This window comes from Cavia porcellus, unplaced genomic scaffold, assembly GCF_034190915.1.
Source record: "Cavia porcellus strain 051 isolate PalLab524CR breed Dunkin Hartley unplaced genomic scaffold, mCavPor4.1 scaffold_4, whole genome shotgun sequence".
Lineage (NCBI taxonomy): Eukaryota > Metazoa > Chordata > Mammalia > Rodentia > Caviidae > Cavia > Cavia porcellus.
In genome coordinates, this window is record NW_026947487.1 from 82,998,551 (window position 1) to 83,020,702 (window position 22,152).

The 22,152-nt window shown below is 36.9% G+C and overlaps 1 protein-coding gene across 4 annotated transcripts in view; it reads right to left on the reverse strand.

Moving 5' to 3' along the window:
- Positions 1–22,152, reverse strand: part of Ces5a (carboxylesterase 5A) — a 333,638-nt gene that overhangs the window by 85,346 nt on the left and 226,140 nt on the right. For all 4 annotated transcript variants that reach the window (XM_063247340.1, XM_063247339.1, XM_063247342.1 and 1 more), the window contains one exon: positions 3,782–3,880. The gene's annotated coding sequence lies outside the window, so the exon portion shown is untranslated. The remainder of the gene's footprint in view (positions 1–3,781; positions 3,881–22,152) is intronic.

A 22,152-nucleotide genomic window follows, 5' to 3' on the forward strand; every position in this document is an offset into this window, starting at 1 on the left:
ATAAATATGAGGGGCTTGAAATCCCTGTCGAATGACAAAGCCTCTAAGACTTAAAATCTAAAATGCTGCTTGTTAGGTATACCTAGAGCACAATTACATGGGGAAGTTAAAAATAAAAGAATTTAAATAGCTAAGCTATGCAAATTCTAATGAAAACATAGTAGCTGATATATAATGATATCGAACATAGTAGAACTTAAGACAGCAATAAAAATGTTAATAGAAATAGTTCATCTTGATCTAATATAATAGTTATTAAAAAGATATCTTAGCCAAGGGCTTTTATTTATTTATTAACATAGCTTCAATATATAAAGCACAGGTTGAAAATATGTATAAGGAGAAAGTGATGCTCTACAATCATGGTAAGATACCTTGTTATTCAGATCTCAAAAATAGTCATATCAAGTAGCTATAGATCAGGTGCAGATACAGAGGTTCTGAGTGACAACATCTTTAGTCACACATGGAATATTCAAAAGAAGTTAAATGTATATTAGACTACAAAGAAAATCTCAACATTCTTATAAAAAAGAAGTCAGGCAGCTTACCTTCTGGAATAAAATTAGAAATTAATAGCAAAGAAATAGCCAAATATTAAGCTATGAATCTGATACTATATACCGTTTAAATAATTCTAAGTTAACAAAGAAAACATAATATTGCTGTTTAGAAACAAATGGTAAGAAGCCACATGTCAAAAATCTAGATATGTACCTAATTCATGGAAATTTATGGTATTAAATTTCTTATGAAAAACAGAAGAAGTGAAAAGAAAGTAAATTTTTCAACTCAAGAAGCTGGAGAAAAATAAGATAAACCAAATGAAATTAGAGGAAGATATTAATAAAGATCAATGTAAAAATTACCTAATTTGAAAAAACAAAAAATCAATAGCATAGAACAATAACACTAAAAGTCAATTTTTTCAAATATCAATAAACTAGAATAGTCTATGGCAAGACAAAGAGTAGGGAGGAAGTAGAAAGGAATAACAGCAATAAATAATATTAAGACTGAGAAAGAGACATCGTAGAAAAAATTAAAATTAAAACATGTATTACTTTACACAAAAACATTTGAAAATCTAGATTAATTGGACAATTTTTTGAGAAATAATAAGTCACCCAAATTGGCTCAAGTAAAAGAAAATCATTAAGACCAATAATCATATAAAAGATTGAGATAATACTTCAAGATCTACCTAAACTTCTTTCCCAAAGAGAAAAAGTTAATGGTCAAATTCTACCAAAAATTCAAGAAATTCATAACTCCCTCCAGTATCCTGAGCCATACAACAGAAGATGAAACTACTCAACACATTGTACAGGGCTAGCACCAACCTGCACCATAACTGGGCCAGGAGACACATGAAATAGAAAAAACACAAGCCAATAGCACTGGTGGGTAAGCGTACAAAAATCTTATGTAAATAAAACATTAGAAAATCAAAAATAGTACATTAGGAACAGAAATGTATGAATCATTCAAATTAAATGGTAACCCATATTTCTCACTAAGGTAAAATCATCTCAAAAAGCAACCTTAACTGATGCTGAAAACATATAAAACAGACTAACAACATTAGAAAACATTTTTTTTTTTTACCGAGGATTGACTCTCATGCCTCATGCAGTCATGCAAGCACCCTACACTGTTCCACTGAGTTAAATTCCCAGTCTTTTTTGTTCTTTTTCTTTTGGACAGGGGTCACTAAGTTGCCTGAACTTGTCTCAAGCTTGTAGTCCTGCTGTGTCAACTTTCCAACTATCTGGGATTCCAGGTGCACACTGCCACACCTACCTGCACAATTTTTTGCCACACATCATAGTTAAAATCAGGATCAATGCAAAGACGGTCCCAAACACTATTCTTTTCCAATGTTATACTGAAGGCTTGTCATGGAAACAGACAGGAAAAATAATAAACTTATCACTAAACAGAAAGAGACAAAACTGTTAATGTTTGTGATCAATATAATCATCTACAACAGTAAACTAGTAATCCTCTAGCACAAAGCCTCAGTGGTCCTCCGCTCACCACCAACAAGCCACACAGTAATCCAAGAGGAAGAGTACAAAATCAACATGCAAAATTAGTAACTTCCATGCACCACAGCAATAACTAGAGTACGTATTTTTATAAGCTTTTAACAAAAAGGAAACCAAACCCAGAAACAAATGCTTTAGACAAATTTAATAGGAAATGTCAGCAGAAGAAATGTGTAAAACTTTAGGACATAAAGGAAACCAGTAGAAGCATGAAAATTATGATATTATTGTTAAGCAAAGTATGGCTTAAATACCTGTCTCTTACAGTCCTGTTTCTTTTACAAGAAAAACAGGCTTAGAGAGCAAACACCAAACCCTAAAACCTGCTTTTGAGCCAAGTGGGCCAGGCTTTATAGATTTAATATTTCATTAGCAACTAGAGAGACTAACAAAACATCTTTTCAGGAAACAAGACGAGAACATGCATTAGGAGCTAGAAAGAAAGGGTGGGGAGAAGTAGGAAACAAAACTTGCAGACTTGGTAAAGTTTCTCACTGGAGGCCCTGACAGAGGTGAGACCCAGGAGTGGGAGATGAGGTTGCTCCCCCCACGCACGCCCCAAAAACCTTGGTGGCCAAACAGATGGCACAGAACATTTTTAAACCACTTTGAACGCAGTAACTTTTTTTTTTTTTTTCACTGCTTGCTCTTTATTCCTTTAGTCAAAAGTCCCACCAGCTGTCACCAGCTCCAGGAAAATGTCAGGGGTTTGTGGCTGCCTCTGCATGTCCTCAGCTCAGTAGGATACGGGGGCTCAGGAACCTCAGCCAGCAGGGCTCCTGGTGGCACAACTGGGTGAGGTGGCCAATGAGGGAGCCCCTTCACAAAATGAACCCTCCATGGAAGCCAAGGCCAATCCTTCCCCACACCACCCCCTTCCAGTGACCAAACTTTCCAAAATGGTTTCCTTCTAGGTCTTTTTTCTCCTGTTGGACATCTCTACTATCATCCCCATTTTATAGAGAGAACAATGAAGAGCCTGGCTTCCAGTTCTGCAATCTGTATGACTGTGGAGATGACATTTTCCTTCTCTGTTTGCATAATGAAATTGGCCAAATGCCCTCTAAAGGCCCTTTCAGCTGGAAGGCTCTAGGCCATTGTTTAATATCAGGAAGATGTTCTTGATCCTCCTGCCTGAACACCACTGCCTGCTGCTTCTAGCACCTCTGCCTCACACCCCAGCAACTTAAACACCAAGGAAATCAGAATCTGGGAGCTCCAAGAGGCTAAACTAATTTCCTTCTCTAAAAACCAATCAGTAAGTCTTCAAAGAGGAGCCATATAGGGCTGTTGGTTTCTTGCTGAATCCAAAAGAAAAAAAAAAAAAAAATGATGAGTAATTTGCCGAAAGTAATCATTTCAACCTTTTAAAATCACACATTTAAACTGATAAAGAACTTTGAAGATACATTCAAATTCTTTTTCCTCCTTGTTTAACTATATAATTGTGTTCACTCACAATAATCTCTCAGAGGCATCTGCTTGGTTTACATCTTTCACCACATTTGAAATCATCCATTAGCAATAAGAACCTTGTCACTCCGTTATCCCCAATAAATTTTACTGCTATTCAAACAACACAGGTCTTTTAGAGAAAAAGAGACTCCAGGATGGCCTCTCTGAACCAATGTAGTGTTAGGGTACAGCCCCAGAATTTACTCCAAGTCCACCTTTCAGTTTTTTATTCCAGCTCTGGAATCTTCTGGAGTCCCAATATCCATTCAGCCTACCTTAGGGGTTGATCCAGACTGTCTCTAAAGATGGTTCATACTGCTCCTGTGGGTTTAGAGCTGTGGTCCAGGGAACGGCAGCTGGTGGCCAATGCCTACCTGTGGACCAAAGCACAGAGCAGAGCTAAGAGATGTGAGCCGGACCCACCCTTGGATCTCACACAAAGCCTCAGTGGTCCTCATGGCCTTGACACAGCAATCTGGTTCTCTTGTACATCATGTACATGGCACAGCTGATAAAGAAGTCAAATGTGTTTACCACTTTTCTTCATTGCTGCCAGCTGGCTGCATTCTAAGGGGATGCTGAAGCTTAGTGTACAAGCTGGTGACATCTCTGCTCACCACCAACAAGCAGCACCAGCACAGGGAGAAAGAACAGAATGATTGCCTGGAAAGACCTCAGAATCAGAGCTAGAAGAGACCTCAGAGGCCACTGCTTCCAGGAATTTCCAAGCTTTTATGTGGGGAATCACTCCCAGAATTTGTTAAACATGCTCATGCTCTAGCCCCACCATACACTGGAAAGTATTAACTCTGGTGGACCTGGTTTTCTGAAGCTTGAAGGAGTACAGGTTCTCAACACTGACAATAAAAGAGACACTCCTGAATTTAACATGGATTTAGGGCCAGATAAATCAATTTTAAATTGAAAACATTGTAAATTGAAACTTCATTTAATACACCTAACCTACCAAATGTCCTAACTTAGCAATACAGTACACTATAAGTTGTTTGCTCTCAGAATTGCATTGCTGACTGGGAGCTTGTGCCTCCTGGCATCTCGAGAGTATATCATATAGTGTATCATAGCCTGGTAAAAGATCAAAATTCAAAGTATAGCTTCTACTGAATGCATAATGGTTTCACACCATCATAAAGTTGAAAAAGCATAAATCAAGTGATTGTAAGCCAGTAACCATCTGTAACAAAAGGAGAACTTTTGAAATTACTAATTCTTGAATTTCACCCTATTCAATTAAAGTAGAATTTCTGACCATAGACACTAGGTATCAGAATTACTTAAAAGCTCCCATGAAATAGCAACAGGCATTTAAGATTGGAAATCATAGATGTGAGCATTTTATAGAAGGAAAATAGCCCAGAAAAGAGAACACAATGAGAGAGAGAAACAAAGATTAACAGAACCCATCTTCCTTGGTCTCGTGTGAGCTCTCTGTGTGTGCCAAGATGCATGTACGTAAGGAACAAGTTTAGCTCCAGATGGTCAGAGTTATCCAAAGAAGAATGCCATTGCCTAGAATTAACTGTTGCCCATTAGCAGATCAAGGACCTAAATAGTGTCAATATTACTGATGTAGGGACCACACTTTAAGTACTAAGAGTCCAGATTCCTCCCTTTTTACTTTCTCCCTCTTTTGGAATTTGAGTATCCATCAGGCAGCACTTCCAAAGGTTTCCACCATCTCTACACAGTATGAGGACATGGAAGTAAGCACACTTTGTCATCAACACCTTAATAAAAGATGCTAACTGTTGTCAGTGAATGGCAAGTTGGTAAATCTATCTCCTGTCCAGAACGGAAGTGTTCAGAAAGCAGTTCTAAGCTTTTCTTATATCCTTGGACTTGGGGATAAGAACAGACAGACAAGAGATAGAGTATGCTCAAGGCTCTTCAAGTCTATTGCTTGCAAGACTTTCATCTGTAAAATTTGGTGACATTCAACTCCTAGGGTGTCGTTCTGATTAAATGAGACATTCAAAGGAAAGGGCCCAGCCCAGAAGAGACATGTAAAATGAACTTGATTGTCTCAATTTCCATAGAGAGATGGCATAAGCAAGACAGACACGGAACTCAGACTGCCTGAATTCCACCCTGGATAGCATCATTTCATAGATTTTGGACAAAATATTTTAATTGTCCTTGGTTTCTCTTCTTTATGAATACTGCACATGCTGCAAAGGCTTATTGAAGCTTTATTGTTGTTTATGTTGTTATGATTGCTGCTATTGTTATTACTGGTACTGTTACCCCTGGCTTCCTTTCACAGTCAGCATATGTTATGAGTCCTGTCCCCAATGATGTAGGGGCTTGCCCTGAACTCTTCGTTTCAAGAAATGGCCATGTACTCACTCGGATAATGCCTGCAAAGTGTGGTCATGAACAAGAAAGAGTCTCCTGTGTTTTCAGCACCCTTAGCACATGGCCCAGGTCCTCCATGCACCTGAGCAATAATAGTGCGCTTCACAGAGTCACACAATACCACCCATGGGGCCTTGTCTGTGATTCTATCAGGGTCCTTATAACATTCCAGTACAATTGTTTCATCCTTCAACCAAGGAAGCCAGAGCCAAGGCTTTTTGTTTTGTTTTGTCTTATTGTTTTTACGGTTTTTTTTAACCTGTTGCTTTTGAATCCTGAGAAACAATAGGCTGTCAATAATGTTCACCAAATGAATGAATGAATGAGTTAACTCTTACCTAGAAGTTTTGGTTGAACTTAATAGTCTTACAGATTTTGTTACTTCTAAATGCATTGTGTCATGAGTTTCCTGAGGAGAGAACATGGAGTCTCACTAACGAAGAACAGGGATCCTTTTGACTGAGAGCATCCAGCCCTGTCCCAGACAGGGGCCCTTTAAGAAAGAAAACATGCCTCAGTATGAAAAAGTTCATCTGCAAAAATCTCCAGCTTCAAGTCTGGACCAAAGAATTTTGTCCAGCATCTTGGACACAAGGTGTGGAAAGTACGGATGGAATTTGTTGTGGGGTGGGAGGGAGTCAAGACGAAGATTTGGATCAGCCCTTTCTGTGCTGATTTCCTAAATGGTGAGTCCTGAAATTACAAAGTGCAGTGGATGTTGCCATTTGGCTTTGTTGGTCTTTTACCGTACCATGAAATCTTGAATTTCCACCAAGCAGCAATATAATATTTCAGCATAATGGCTCCTCTACCCTAGCTGTGGCATTGAGTTCCTATCCATTTATTTCCCCAAAATGGGCTCCATAAGCTCCCCTAGGAGTATATTAGATAGTCTGAGCACCATACAGGCAGGAAAGCAACCAACAGAAGCCTTGTGCTTCCAGGAGTGTTTACAGGTTAGAACACAATTGCTTTCAGAGTGATTTGGGAGCACATTAAGTTGCAAGTGAACAGAAATTTGTGACTTTTGGATGAACAGGTCACCTATCTTAGTAAAAGACTTGCCTACTTTTTTGTGTCCTTCAGAACAGAAAGTCACAGGACTTTAAATAGACTCACAAAAGCCAAAGGTCAGCAGGTAATCAAAATGTGCTAAGCTTGGTCTTCTACTCCACTGTGCACTGAGAATGAAGCAGGAGCAAAAATAAATGGACTTGAGAAATATTTAGACAGAAGTGGACATTTATTTAACCCTAAGGGCTATGGGGATTTGTGAGAGAGAAGCCTTGAAATTAGCTCCACCTCTGCTCTGGCTCCTTAGAGCAGGAACCATGTCATTTTCAGATTTGTGTTCCTAACAATTGATTCAGGTTACTCCCTGGCCCATTATGAGTGTTCAGTACTTGTCTGGTAGGTGTCTAGGACTGTATGAAATGGCTTCATAATGCAAAGACTGTCACCAGGAGTAGAGAGACGATTTATCAGGGGCTGACAAACTACAGCCTGTGGGTCAAATCAGCCCCCACATATTTTTGTATAGCCTACAAGCTAAGAATGGTTTTTACATTTTTAAATAGTTGGGAAAATCAGAAGATGATGATGATTTCATGACAGGTGAAAACATTATGAAATTCAAATTTCAGTGTTCATAGATAAAAGTTTTATTGAAACACAGCTATACCCATTCTTTTACATATTGTCAATGACCATATGGTCCACAGCCTAAAATCTTTATTATTAGGCCCTTGACAGCAAAAGTTTGCCAACTCCTGTTCTAAAGTTTTAAAACGTGTGAAAAGCTAGGCGAAAATGAAACAAGTGAGAGACAGAGAACAAGAGAGACAGAGAGAAAGAGAGGACAGGAAATTGCTTAACAATCAAGTGTTTTCAGCTCAGCCTACTACAACAAATTACCATAGGCTGGACAACTTATGAAATAGAAATTTATATTCTCACAGTTCTGGAAACCAGAAGTTAAAGATCAAGGCATCAGCAGATACCTTGGTGAGGGCCTACTCTCTAATTTACAGATAACAGTCTTATCATTATATCCTCATTTGGTGGACAGGACATCTCTTCTTATAAGTGTACTAATCTCATTATAAGGACTCCATCTTCATGACTTCATCTAAACTGAATTACCCATCAAGAAGTTTGATCCTTAAATACTGTCACACTGGAGATTAGGGTTTCAACATGTGAATTTGGGAAAATTCATACATAGCATATTCTGTTCATAACATGTTTTTAAAAAAGCATTTTCTTTCACTGGAGTATCCATAGATAGATATCTGCTTTTCAGAGATGTATTTAGAAGTTTTAAGCAGTAGGATATGGAATAGTAGATGATCTTGATAACCTGGCCAGAGATGTCCAGAGTTTATGACTCAGACACATTAAGAGGATCATAGAGTACAAAGGAGATTGTAGTTCAGGATTTTTTGAAGCCTTTAGACTCTCACATTACATTCTCCTCCTTCTTCAGTCCTGTGAAAATCTTTCCCAGTTCAAATAAGTAGGAAGAGTCCTTGAAGGCCATTCAGGCTCCACCCAGTAGGTATAACTAGAGATACAAGGGCTGGAGATTCAAATCTTTGTTAAGCCAGGTAGTAACAATTGCTGAAAAGAGGGAAGTTATTTCCTGACTCACCAAGTTTCAAATCTTTGATATCAATCACCCTTCAGACTTGAAGGTGACACTGCAGTTGCAGATGATTTTCTGTGACATTTTCTCTGTGAGACCACCTTGACCTGTTTCTTGTCTGAAACCATAATGCTCTGTAGTTCTGACACTTCTTTCCCTTTCATCTTAACTGTAACATGTTCACTTTGGTACTCATTATAGGCTTGTTTCTGGCATTACCCTAGGTGCAAATATGGAATGTTCTCTTTAAAATTATTCTACCAAATAAAAATCTATTGATGTAAATAAATAAGACACATCCATATAAGGGAGCAAACAGAAACCTGTGAAGCTTCTCCAAACAACATAGATTAACCCCAAAATATCAAAACAACTGAAGAACAGACTGAAAGTTAGCAGAAACTCACCGTATCTCTTAAAGTCTCAGCTTGGAATTTGTGCAACATTATATCCACATCTTATTGGTCAAAACATATTATATGACTGAGTCCAAAATCAATGGGGCAGGGAAGTATATTGGAGCCACAGAAAAGTCACAGCCAGAGCAGGGAGTTAAGGAAAATCTGTGGATCTATAATAGAATCTAACATTGAGATGTCCTAACATCCCTTTACTCTACAAGTTTTGCTGAAGTCTTCAAAAAAAAGTCACTTAGTAGAGCCCAGGATGGTAAAGGAATCAGTCTGATGACAGCAGACAAGGACCTTATTCTGTACACTATTGGATCCACCCTCCCTGGAGCTAAGTAGATTTAGGAGAGCTCAGGTTGAATTCTCTAGAATGTAAACACAAGCAAGATGGGAAGCTCATGTGAAAGCATTTTCTTCCATGGCCGTGTTCCTCAAAGATTCTGTTCAACTCAATAATTCTAGTTAATATTTTTCCAGTACACTAAGATTACATTTTATAACATCTTTACCAACCAGTTAGTATGTGATAGGTTATTTCTGAATAGCCAGGATAAAGAAAAATAAACAAAAGAATATAACCCTTTCCTATGCTTCTTTCTTAACTAGAAAATTAGTCACATTATCTCCTTTGATACTAGCAACCAGCCTGTAAGTTAGGAACAAAGAAAAAAATAAATCATGTGAACAGTACTGTAATGAAGACCCAGAAATGCTGAGTGATGTGTCCTGGTGGGTGTAAAAGATCCAGCACAGGAATTAAGATTCCCTAGCCCTTTGCTCAGTACTCTTTCTGTTGCCTTAGGAATAATAATAAAAGGAGTACAGGGAGTGGCAAGCACTAATTCTCTCCTGCCCAGTTCAGGAAACAGATGGGTGTTTAGAGCTATTAGAAGGAAACTGGCAAGACAGGAAAGAAAAAATGTTTTCATACTGTTACAGAAAGTCAGATGCCCCCAGTCCCTTACTCATTCAGTTATTAGGTTCACATGATGCCTGCAGGAGCATCCCAGCCTGACTGTCCATTTTTCATCTTCCCCCAAGGTTCTTTTCTCTGTGCAACCCTGGAGAGTTTGCTGAAATCTCTCCAGGGGTTTCTATATTGCTCAGTGTAATTTAAATCTTTATCATGGCCTACAAGGCCTTCTGTTCTGGTCTTATGCTATCATCTCCTGTCACCTCGTTTTGACTCAGTTTTCCCAGAATATCCATCTACCTGCTGTTTCCAAGTGAGCACAGCAAGCATGCTCCCCTCTGTCTGTCTGCAGCTTCAGTCCCTCTGCCAGAATGCTGTTCTCCCAAACCAACCTGGGTCTTGCTTTCTCACTTTGTTCTGTTCTCTGCCCAACTGTACTCTCTTCAGAAGTTTCTACATATCCTACCTATAATTGTGTATCTCATTACTGTCTATATTTTTACTATACTTTTCTTCATAGCATCTATCGCTTTCTGATAATACATTCTATATAAAGATGTTTTCTAACTTATTGTCTGTCTCTCTTTGAAATGAGACTTCAGTAAGTACAGAAATTTTGTTCACTGCAATATGTAGCAGTACTGCATATACTGGTATAAGGCAAATGTTCATTTGGTGAATGAATGAATAAAATGAATGAATTGGCTTCATCATTTCTCCTTCCAGTACAAAACCTCATGTCATCTATCCACAGTTGGTTTTCAACTTTGCCAGAACTGTCTATGGGTTCCACTCAGCCTTCAAGAAGAGCTGAGATCTGACACAATCTTGGCCCCCTTTTAAGCCCTTCCAATGACTTTTCTAGTAGTGGTGTATGATCAGCAGGCTCTCAGTTTCTGGAGAGTCAAACAAAGGGCCAGTAAGACGTCTCTAAAGCTAAGCACTTGGAACAAAGTAGTGACATAAGCTTAGACCGGAAACATGATACAGATTGGACCAATGCTCCTGGGTCTCCTTCATGAGGACGGCTTCCTTGAACTAGTTTTCTGCTTGGCTTCAGTCTCCCAAGGCTCTTGCCAAGAGACTATGTTAACTCTGACAGTTTTCCTAAACACAAGGAACACATAACCTCACCCTACTCATCCTGCTAAAAGCAGATAAACAACCTATCCTGATCACTGCAGGCAGTAGGAAGAAGATCATTCCCAGATCTGGTCTTGGTTTCCTTCCTTTTACAAACTACTATGCAATTATTCATAAAGAGAAGTTGAACCTCTACCATAAGATTTTAAAGTAAAAGTTAAATACATGTTTCATGGTTTCTATCTATATCCAGCTGTCGAGGTGTATATTTCACACTACAAACAAAGTACCCTGCACATACTGTTATAGAAATACCAGCCAAGTAACCTTCCCAGCCATCAAATCTCATAATTCTGAAATGCTTTAGTATCTTCATCTACAAAATGGGAGTGCCCTTCCATAGGCTGCTGAGAAGATGCCCAGAGATCTGAATGTGAGTTTCTGATCCCTCAATATTTGTGCAATGAGGAAAGTTAGACTTTTCTATTTTAGTTTACTCTATCATAAAATTGAAAAAGCTAGATCATCACTTAAAGCTCTTGCCAGTTCTAAGTGTCCATGAAATGCCATCTGACTGTTCAATGAATTTAAGTGTACCAAGATTTTATTTCTTACAGGGTAACATATTCAGTATATTACAAACATTACGTTCATTAGGCGATCATTTGGGGCAGCTCGCATTACATGTATTTTGTAAATACATGTGCAATAACACTTCTCTAAATTATATGACAATGATTCTGTCCAGTACACACATCTGATACTTAACTTAATTTGGATGTAAGTAAAGCATGGCATTTGGGCTCTAGGAATCCAGGGTAGCTGTCTCCCCTAGGACAGGAAATTCTGGAAGCAGAGGTATGTCTTAGGCTCAGCTACTAGTGAAACAAATGATAGAACTCAGAGCAGAGTGAGACAAGCATAGGCTACTTGGTGTCCTTTGGTTCGCAACTACAATCAATCCAGTCTCTGCCTCTCTACCACCTCACTGTCTGCTTCTGTCTTCATAGGACCTTCTTCCCTGTGTGTTTTGTCCTAGGTACAAATTTTCCTATTTTATTTTATAAAGAGCAGGGTTCATTCTAAACCAGTGTGACTTCATCCTACCTAAACTAATGACATCTGCAAAGTCCCTGTTTCAAAATAAGATCACAGTCTAAGGATCTGAATGGACATGAAGATTTGGAGGACAGTAATGAACTCAGCACAGCCTTGTGGAATTCCAGTGGGACACTCTCCAAGCCTAGATCCCGTAGCCTAGGCTCTTCATCTGAGGTGTCTGCCCTCTAGGGTTTCCCAAACTAAATCTGTCACTAACATGCTGACCTCAGAAAAGCACTATGCCTCCTTTAAAAATCTCACACATACACATACACACACACACACAGAGGCATGGCCATACAGCACAAATGTTGGAGACTGACAATCTAATGGTTCTTTCAAGCTCAAAGAGAATTCTGCCTTGTTCCTGTCCATTTCTACAGGTTGCCTCCCACCCTTTCCTGAATAACCACAAAGGTAAAAAGACACATAAAGTCATATGACCTCAAGACACAAAGATAGCAGCCAGCAACCTTGCTCCTCGCCTTCCTGGATGCTCTAGCCAGTTCCTACAAGGGACCCCTGGCTCTTGGTCACCCTTAAAGATAGGTGCAGCTTCATTTTTGCCTATGTCCACAGAGAACACAGTAAAACAGCAGAAATTCACCAGACCATGTGTGTGCTTGGGTGTGCGCGCGTGTATACAGTATTACTGCCAGTACTGCTTAGGTCTGAAATGCTGAAGGTGAAAGGTGAGAGAGTGAGTAGAATCAGAGCAGTTGGTTCTCTCTCCTTCCCTCCCTCTCATAGACAGCGGAATGCTGGTCTGCTGGTTCCATGTGATTAATCTGAATTGCCTTTTCACTGAGGGATGAACAGACCTTAAAAAGCCAGCTAATGTAAGATAATGGTCCCGACAAAATGCAGCCTATGAAAAGGACCATAAAAGAAAGTGAGGTTAATGATTAATGATTATGCTGCTGAAAATCTAGGAAGCAGCTCCCAAGCTAAACACATTTCAACCAAGAAAAAACTCCCAGGCACTGATTATGCCTGGTCTCCACCCCTCTCTCAACAATCCACCAGGAATCAAACTAGCAGGAATCAATCTCCCCACCTCACAAATGAAGACACACTTGGAGATCATGATGTGAGCTAGCAAGAAATGGCTCCTTCAAGGGCAGCTAAAGAGCTCCATTGGTTACAGACAAGGAAAATGAGGTCCATAAAATGTGACCCACTGGAACAAGGTAACACAGCTGTCAGGGAACCAAGCCAGAATTCAAATGCAAGTTTGCCCAGTTCAGAGTCTGGGATTCTTGCCCCCATAATGGCATGAAGATGTGGATTTGTGAATTTCCCAAGTTCCTTGGTTAGATTCTTAAACAAGGGTGTTTGATTCTTAAACAAGGATCTTCTTGCTTCTAGGTCACATCCTTGTGGACCCCACATGGAGCTTTCACCCAATCAGCAGTCCAGTCTGCCTCTTATTTCACCCTTGCAGATGGTCAGTGCATCCACAAAGGAAGAACGGGAGACCCCAAGACTAAGCACTCACCAGAAGGCCAAGTCCTGGCTTTTACTACATGGCCCGCTGCATTCTCAACAGGGCCAGAGCATTTGTTATTTTACATCAACACTGAACACTGAATAGCAAGAAAAAGTGGGACACTTTGGGACTGGCATCCCTCCATGCCAACAAAGTGCCATTATTTTAACTTTATTTGTGTGGTACAAATGAGAAGGAGATAAATGCCGTGTTCCAGCCAGAGTCTATTAGTGGCTATCAACTGCAACATGGGGAGGAGATTGTACAATCTGGCTGTGTTAGAAAGGGAGAAGAGCTTCATCCAAGATATTAGCCCTTACAATCCTTCTGCTGGGATTTCTGAAAACACACAATGTGAAGCAGTATGAAAATGCATATGCTGAACTAAACAACTGCAGCCAGTTACTTATAATTTTCTTTTCAAATTTAATGCTAATTCTACCTGGGAAACCTTACATTTATCCATCAACCTTTTTCCTATGAACCTGAGATAATTTCTAACTCACATATGATATTATGTTGTATGAGAATTAAATAAGAAAATGAATGAGAAATTGTAATTGTTCTGCCAATGTTATTAGTAATGCATAACATATAAGTAATTTAGATGCATATTGTTTATAATTCAAAATACAATATATTGAGCTTCCTCTATTCCTGGTGCCACTCATCTATATTATAATCCTGTAGGATATGATAGAAGAGGGCATGTCACACAGAAAATTACCTTTCCAAAGTAAGCCCGCTCATGTCACCAACAACCCAGATCAATAATTAGGTTATGAGTCCATGAGAAGCCCCCTTAAATTCCACCTCATTCACTACTACCCCCCTTCTCCAAAAGCAACCATGATTTTGATTTCTAATATTACAGGCAAAATTTCAGTGTGTGTGAACTTTGATAAATAGAACCATATGGTGTGTATTATTGTGTGCCTGCCTTCTTTCACATCTTTTTGATGGAATTCAACCATATTCTTCTATGTTGTTGAATATATAATGAAGAAGAAATGTGGATCATAGAGCAGCTTTACTAGTATCAAGGAATCAGCTTCCAAAGTGATTATTTTAATTTATAATCAATCCAAATGTATACAAGAGTTCTAGTAGCTTTACATCTTCTCCAACACTTAAGTCCTTTGTGTTATCTCAATCCCATTGATGGATATAGAATCATATCTAATAATTTGAATTGATCTTTCCTGTAAGTAATGAAGCTGGGTGATTTGTTCCATGCTTATGGCCATTTAGATATCCTCTTTTATAATGTTTTTGTTCAAGTCATTGCACTTTTTTATTGTGTCCCTATTTTTTAATTGGTAGGCGTTCTATAAGTATTCTAGGTATTATGTAATAAATTCTTCACCCAGTGTCTTGCCTTTCCACTCTTAACCCATTACCTTTTTAAGACAGAAAAATCTAAGGCCACAAAAGGGAAAGAAATTTGACCAAAATCTCCCCAAAAGTTAGTGGTACAACACAGGAAAAAGCTAATATGACTTGAGTTCCAGCTCGATGTAATAAGAAATGAATTTCAGTCACAATGGAGAATTTACTTTCTATTTTTTTTCAGGGAGCAATAAAAACTGAAGTGAAATGTGTCATCTAAAGTGATGTGCACCTAAGAAGTGAGCCAACTTTCGGAACAATTGCTTAAATCATTGAATTCAAAAGCTATCATCACTTCAATTATCTCTTTTCTAATACTTCAATTCATTTTTTCCAACTTTCTATTTTGAAATATGCCAAGCCAGTATAAAAATGAAATAATAGCAGTGTGAACACGTGTGCGTTTCACCTAGTAGAGATTCACTGATTGTTAACATTTTGCCACTTCTACTTTGCATGTGTGTGTCAAAACAAGTGGCAGACATCAAAATACTTTCTTCCCTAATACTTAAGTGTATTTTTACTGAAAGCAAGGTCATGTTTCTATACACTAATAATAATATCTTAATTGGTAGTGTAATTGGTAACACTGTATAACATTTAGTCCATATTCAAATGTCTTCCATTTTTTCCAACTATGGCTTTATAAGCTGCTACTTTTTCTTTCTTTCCTTCTTCCTTTCTTTTAATCTAGGATATACTCAAGAATCACACAATGAATTTAGTTGCTGCATCTGTTTCATTTTCATGTTATTTATTTATTTATTTTTGGTACTGGGGATCAAACTCATGACCTCGTGCTTGCCTGGCAGACGTTTGTCCCAGTGAGCTAAACCCCTGGCCCTCATTTTCATGTCTTTTAATCTAGAATGGTAACTTTGCCTTGTGATGGGGGCTTATAAATGACATTGACTTGAAACTCTTTACCTGTGAAACTGAAAACCAGAGTCTTTCAGATTTAAGGAAATTTATTTTAACAATCTTTTCTTGTATGGCTTGTAGATTTTGAGTCAGAATTTAAAAGGTTCTTCCTCTCCAGTGCTATAAAGGAACTCTTCCATGTCTTCTTCATATGCTTTAATGGTTTCACATTTGCATTTAAACAGTTGAGATCTTTGAAATTTTTCTAAATGACTACACAATTATTTCATAAACATTTACTAAATTGTCCTATATTTTGAAGTATCTTTTTATCATGTTCTAAAAAGCAAAAATTTTATGATCCAAAGAAACTGAAGTATCTAAATTATGTATTTATTTTCTATTTTGTTTCCTGAAAATCTACTTATTCACTAAAATTATTTCACTTTAATTAGTGAGTCTTTATATTTTTATATCTGATAAAGCTAGTCATTAATTAACATTTGTATCTTTCTCACTATTCCAATTGTTTCTCACGTGAACTCTGCAATTAGCTCACCTACTTAAAGTCAAGCCTTGTACATTATGCTATGATCATCTTAAATGAAAAGTTAAGGAGAACTGACATTTTATTATGATTATCAAAGAACTTGGTAAGTTGTTCCACTTGTTCAAGTCTTTCTTTTATAAGTTAGTACTTAAAATGGTATTTTTATATTTATTTTATATTTTTATTATTGATATCGAATCTTTGAATATTTGTGGTTACTGTAATAAGATGGCTCCTCACATTAAATTTTCTAACTGCTGTTATTTGTGTACATAAAAGTATGAATTTCTATTTCTACTAGTTTTAAATCTGGCGCTATACCAAATTATCTTATTGCTTATAAAGCTGTTTTAGTTAATTCTCTTAAATTGTCCACATATATAGTCATATCATCTGCAAATAATAGTAACTTTACTCCTTCTGTCCTAAACTTTTTACTGCTATTTCTTTCTGTTGCTCATTTGAATTCAAGAATTCCTCCATCATAATTTTCAATAGTGGATAACATTGTCTTACTTACATCTCTGATGAGAATGCCACAATTTCCCCAGAAAAGATGATTTTGGTTTTTAGGCTGAGTGGTATACTTAACCACATTAAAGAAAAATAACTACTTCCATTTCCACTTTAATCAAAACTAAAATAACTGTGAATATTTACATTCTTTATTTGGTTATGCTGTTGTGACTGCTTCAATGTCTTAAACTAATACAAAACATTTACTTTTTATGGTCATTTTGACTTGGGGGAAAAGCCAAAAATCACAGAGTACCAGATCTGTGAATCAAATGGTTGAAGGCATGCCTTAATTTTTTATTTTCAAAACAAAAGATAAAAATGATACAGAATTTTTAAAAATAGTAGGAAATTGATACTAGTTAATATATTGCATATAGTTATCTTAGAAGTAGTTGTTCAGGTTATAAGATTTAGGTAGGCATAAAGAACTGATCAAACAAACATTGAGAGCTCAAACTGTTCTTTTTGATGAATTTACCGAGATTAGGAGGACAGCTGTCTATCATATATATATATATATATATATATGTATATATATATATATGTATATATATATATATACGCACACACACACACACACATATATATATATGTGTGTATACCTATATACATTTAATCTTTTCCCTTTTTTTTCTCCTTTCCTTTATCCCAGTTCTTTCCTTTTGAGTACTTTCTTTCCCTTTCATTTGGGTTAAAAATGAAATTAAAGAAGAAATTAAACAATATCTATAATTCAATGAAAATGCAGATACAGCATACCAGAACCTTTGGGATACAATGAAAGTGGCCCTAAGAAGGAAATATACAGGAGTGAATTCTCACATCATGAAAATAGAACAAATAAGCACAAATAAACAACCTAAAGCTGCACCTCAAGTTTCTGGAAAAAAAAGAGCAAGTCAAGACCAAAGCTCATAAAAGAGAGCAGATTATAAAGATCAAAGCAGAAATTAACGCCATTGAGACTAAGAAAATAATACAAAGAATTAATGAAGAGTTGGTTCTTTGAAAAAATAAGCAAAATTAATAAATCCTTTGCCAACCTTATTGAAAAAAGGAAGATAAAACGCAAATTCACACAATGAGGAATGAAAAAGGTGAAATTACTACAGAAGCTTAATGTTTTTATTTGATCAAAACTGCTACAAAAATTTTTAAAATTCATTACACTGAGAGAAGCATGAAAAGATGCTCATAAAAGAGGACTTCCAGAACTATTTCAGAAAGTGGCAAGAACAATGGGATAAGTGTATCTGAAGTGCAGTATTTAGAGTGAGATTAAAGACTATGTACCTTTTACTACAGTAATCCTTTGAATTTTTTAGCACACTTTGTACCTGCTCTTTAAAATTTTATAGAGTTTTCCTTGTACCATGGGAAGCTGGTGCTTTTTTTAGAAGGTAACTCTTTGATCATTTTTTTAATGCTTGTATGGAAATAAGTTTATTTAGCTAATTCATTTCTTCAAACATTAACATTCATAAAGTATATTCTTCTAGGAAAAAAATGCCATCAAGAGTTTACATTTATCTGCTTAAAGGTGAACCAAGTAATTTTATACAGATTTTACATTTCCTCTATTTCTTTGTTATTTTTCCCTTTCAGTTCTGCATTTAGATATTTGCATTTGGTCTTTCTGTCTTAATTATATTGTCTAATGATTTGTCTTTTGGGGCGGGTGGAGACAGGGTCTCACTATGTAGTTTAGGCTAGCTTTGAATTCACTTTGTAGTCCAGGCTGACCTTGAACCATGGCAATTCTCATGCCTCAGCCCCTTCAAATGTTAAGATTACAAGTGTGAAACATCTTTACTTGCTCTTTTTATTGTTTCAAAGAACTAGATTTAGGATTTATTAGTACAGTCAGTGTTTTCTAATTAATTTCCACTTTTATTGTTACTAATGAAGTCCTTCTAGTATTATTCAATTTATTTTGGTATACTGTTTCCTAAATTTTGAACACAGTTTTTATTTAATTTTTTATTTTTTCTTTTGTTATTAAGATTATGTTTTGTTTTTTTAATATTTTAAAGAGAAAAAAAAACCAGAAAAATCAAGAAACAAACCAAAAAAAAAAAAAAAAACCAGCAACAACTAAATCAAAACAACAGCAACAACAACAACAAAAACAACAATAGCTATATAGGTTTTCAGAACTAGATGATAGGAATTTAACAATGGTTGTTATATTGCATATTTTTATCTTCAAAATAGTTGCTTAGGTGACCAGACACAAGAAGAAAACAAAACTGTAAAATGTAACAAAACACTGGATTTCCAAAACAATACAGAAGCAAATGCCCCACAGTTGCTATAATGCTCAAATAGATGCTCAGACTACCGGCTTTAGGCCTTCAAAGTTCCTCAGCTAACACAAGCATAATTTTTTTACTTGAAAGTTGCTATCCTCTCAGCCTGAGTTCCTCTAAATCATCCAGTTGCTCACCAGGAAGCGTGCAGGTTTGCTCTTCTTGTCTTGCAGTGTGCATACCAGCTGGCTCATGGGAAAATGTGGTTTGGCTTCTTGATTTTCTTCCTGTTCCCCATGGTGGCTGCCCCTGGGGTCACGGGAAGGCCATATTACTCTGAACACACCTGATCGAGTCTGTTTTTTTTTTTTTATAAAGAAGTTTGTTTTTGTTGTCTTTTTGAGGCAGGATTTCAACTATGCAGTTCAGGCTGGCCTTGAACTAGCTTTGTAGACCAGCATGGTCTCAAACTCACAGCAATCCTCTGCCCCAGCCTCTGGAATGCTAGGATTACAGGCGTGTGCCACCACACCAGGATTTTTTTCCTTTTTACATTGTTTTAACTGTGCATCAGTTTCCTAAACACACTATAATTAAGTACCACAAACAGCGTGGCTTGAACAACAGAAATTGATGTCTCATGGTTCCAGAAATTAGAAGTCCAAGATCAGAATATCAGTAGAAGTGATTGAGTTAATATGATTATAGTACAGTCTATGAATTAATATGATCAGAACATTCCTCTGAGGACTGTAAGGAAGAATTTTCCCCCTGCCTCATCTCAGTGTCTTATAATTTGATGACAATGATTTGACCTTCCTTGACTTGTATAAACATCACCTTTATTTCTGCCTTCATTGTAATATACCATTCTTGATGTATTCACCTGTGCATGCTCACACATGTGCAAATGCATGTGTGTATGTACACAAATCATACACATACAAATTTCCCATTTTGTAAGGATATCAGTCATACTGGATTAGGACCAACCTCCCTCATACCTCATTTTAACTTGATTTCCTTTGTAAAAATGCAGTATCCAGAGAAGGTCACACCCTGAGATGCTGAGAGTTAGGATTTCAACATATGAATTGGAGAGTGAGAACACAATTCAACCAGTAACAGTCTGTTTCCTACAAATTCTGATAAGCAGTATTTTTATTATTGCTATTTCTTAAGATAGTTTTACATTTCAATTTTTATTTCTTCTCTAAGAGTTGATTAAAAGAGTCTTTTAAACTTCCATATGGAAGGAGTTTTTGCTTTCTGTTTTGTTATCATTATTTACTATTTTTGGGTTTTTTTTTTTTAAAGCAGGGTCTTGTTATGTGATTCAAACTGGCCTTGAACTCACAGCAATACTCCTACCTTAGCCTCCCAAGTGCTGGGATTACAGGCCTGTGCCACCATCCCTCGCTATATCAGTGTAGTTATGAAATATTACCTATACAACGTCTACTTTCAGGAATGTAATGAAGATTTCCCTATGAGTGAAAGTTATCAGTGTGTATAAATGCTCCCACAGCTTTTAAAAAACAAAAAACGTATTAGTTATTCTTTGGTTACATAGGATATTCTATAGCCATACTTATTTTTGTTCATTTGGTCAGTTGCAGATGGAGAGAAGCAAGTCAAATTCCCCATCACTAGTATGTATGTGCTTATTTCTTGGGTCTCTTATAACTTCTGCTTTACACACATGAATGCCATGCTATTTGGTTTATAGATATTAATTAATGTCTTCACTGAGTTATACTTGTTACATAATAAATGTATACTTCCTTCACCACTTAATGATCTTTTTCTGAATGCCACATTATGTTGTATTAAGATACGTACAACAGGAAAAAGCCAATTAGTCCTTCCAGTAAGCTATACAAGCCATGCAGGGTCCAGGAAGAGAGAAGCCAGATAGCACCTCCTGTGAATCGACAAAAGCCATGCTGGGTCTGGGAGGAACCCGTCAAGAAAAAGAAGCCAATTAGCTCTTTCAGTAAGCCACATAAACCATGAAGGGCCCAGGAAGAGAGAAGCTAGATAACACCTCCTGTGAGCCTACCAGCAGGTAGGCTGAAAATCAAGAACTCCCCACCCCTACCCTGTAAGCAACCAGCTGGTTTGAAGGACAGGCTGAGTTGATAACAACTGAGGTACAAAAAGCTACTGAACACTTGTATTGTTTGGTTGACTTTGCAAGACTGGAGCCAGTGGTCTGAGCATCTATTTGGAGGTTAACAGTATGCAATATAGTAAATATGGGGGATTTCCTTCTGTCTTATTTTTGAAATCCAATATTGATCTCACTGTTTTGTTTTGTTCTGATTTATTGCTTTGCTTTTCTCAATGTTTTGTTTGGTTTGGCTTAATTGTGCTCTGTCTAATGGTATGGACAACTATTGTGAAGATATACGATGGTAGCCACTGTTGATTTCCTATTATCCTGCTTTGAAGTTCTGTACCAATTTCACTGCTGTTTTAACTGGGTTTCACCTGTTTTGTATTGAGTTTTATTATCTCTTAAAAAAAAGATATGTACAACTATTTTATCTGTTTATTTCCCTAGTATATATTTAATTCTCAAACTTCCTATATCTTTTTTAACATACATCTTGTATATGTATGTTGTTGAATTTGTATATGTACATGTTGAATTTATTTTGTGATTTATTTTGAAATTCATTTTATCTTAAGTTTTTGTTGTTGTTTTTTGGTATCAGGGATCAAACTCATGACCTTACACTTACCAGGCAGCACTTATGCCAATGAGCTAAATCCCCAGCCCTCATTTTATCTTAATAATAAAGACTTTTACTAGTAGGTCAAGCAGGTTTAGTCCTCTCTATAGTGTAAATTTGTGCTGTATTCCTCTTGACTATTTGGGGTTGTTTTGTTTCTCTTTCATTGTTTAGTGTGCATTGAATATTTGTGACCCTTCCACTCCAAATTAGATGCTGAAGTCTTCACCCCTCAGTATTTTGATGATTTTAGGAAAGAGAGTTTTTGAGAGATAATTAGATCATGAGGAAAGAGCCTCATGAATGGACCAGTGCTGTTATACA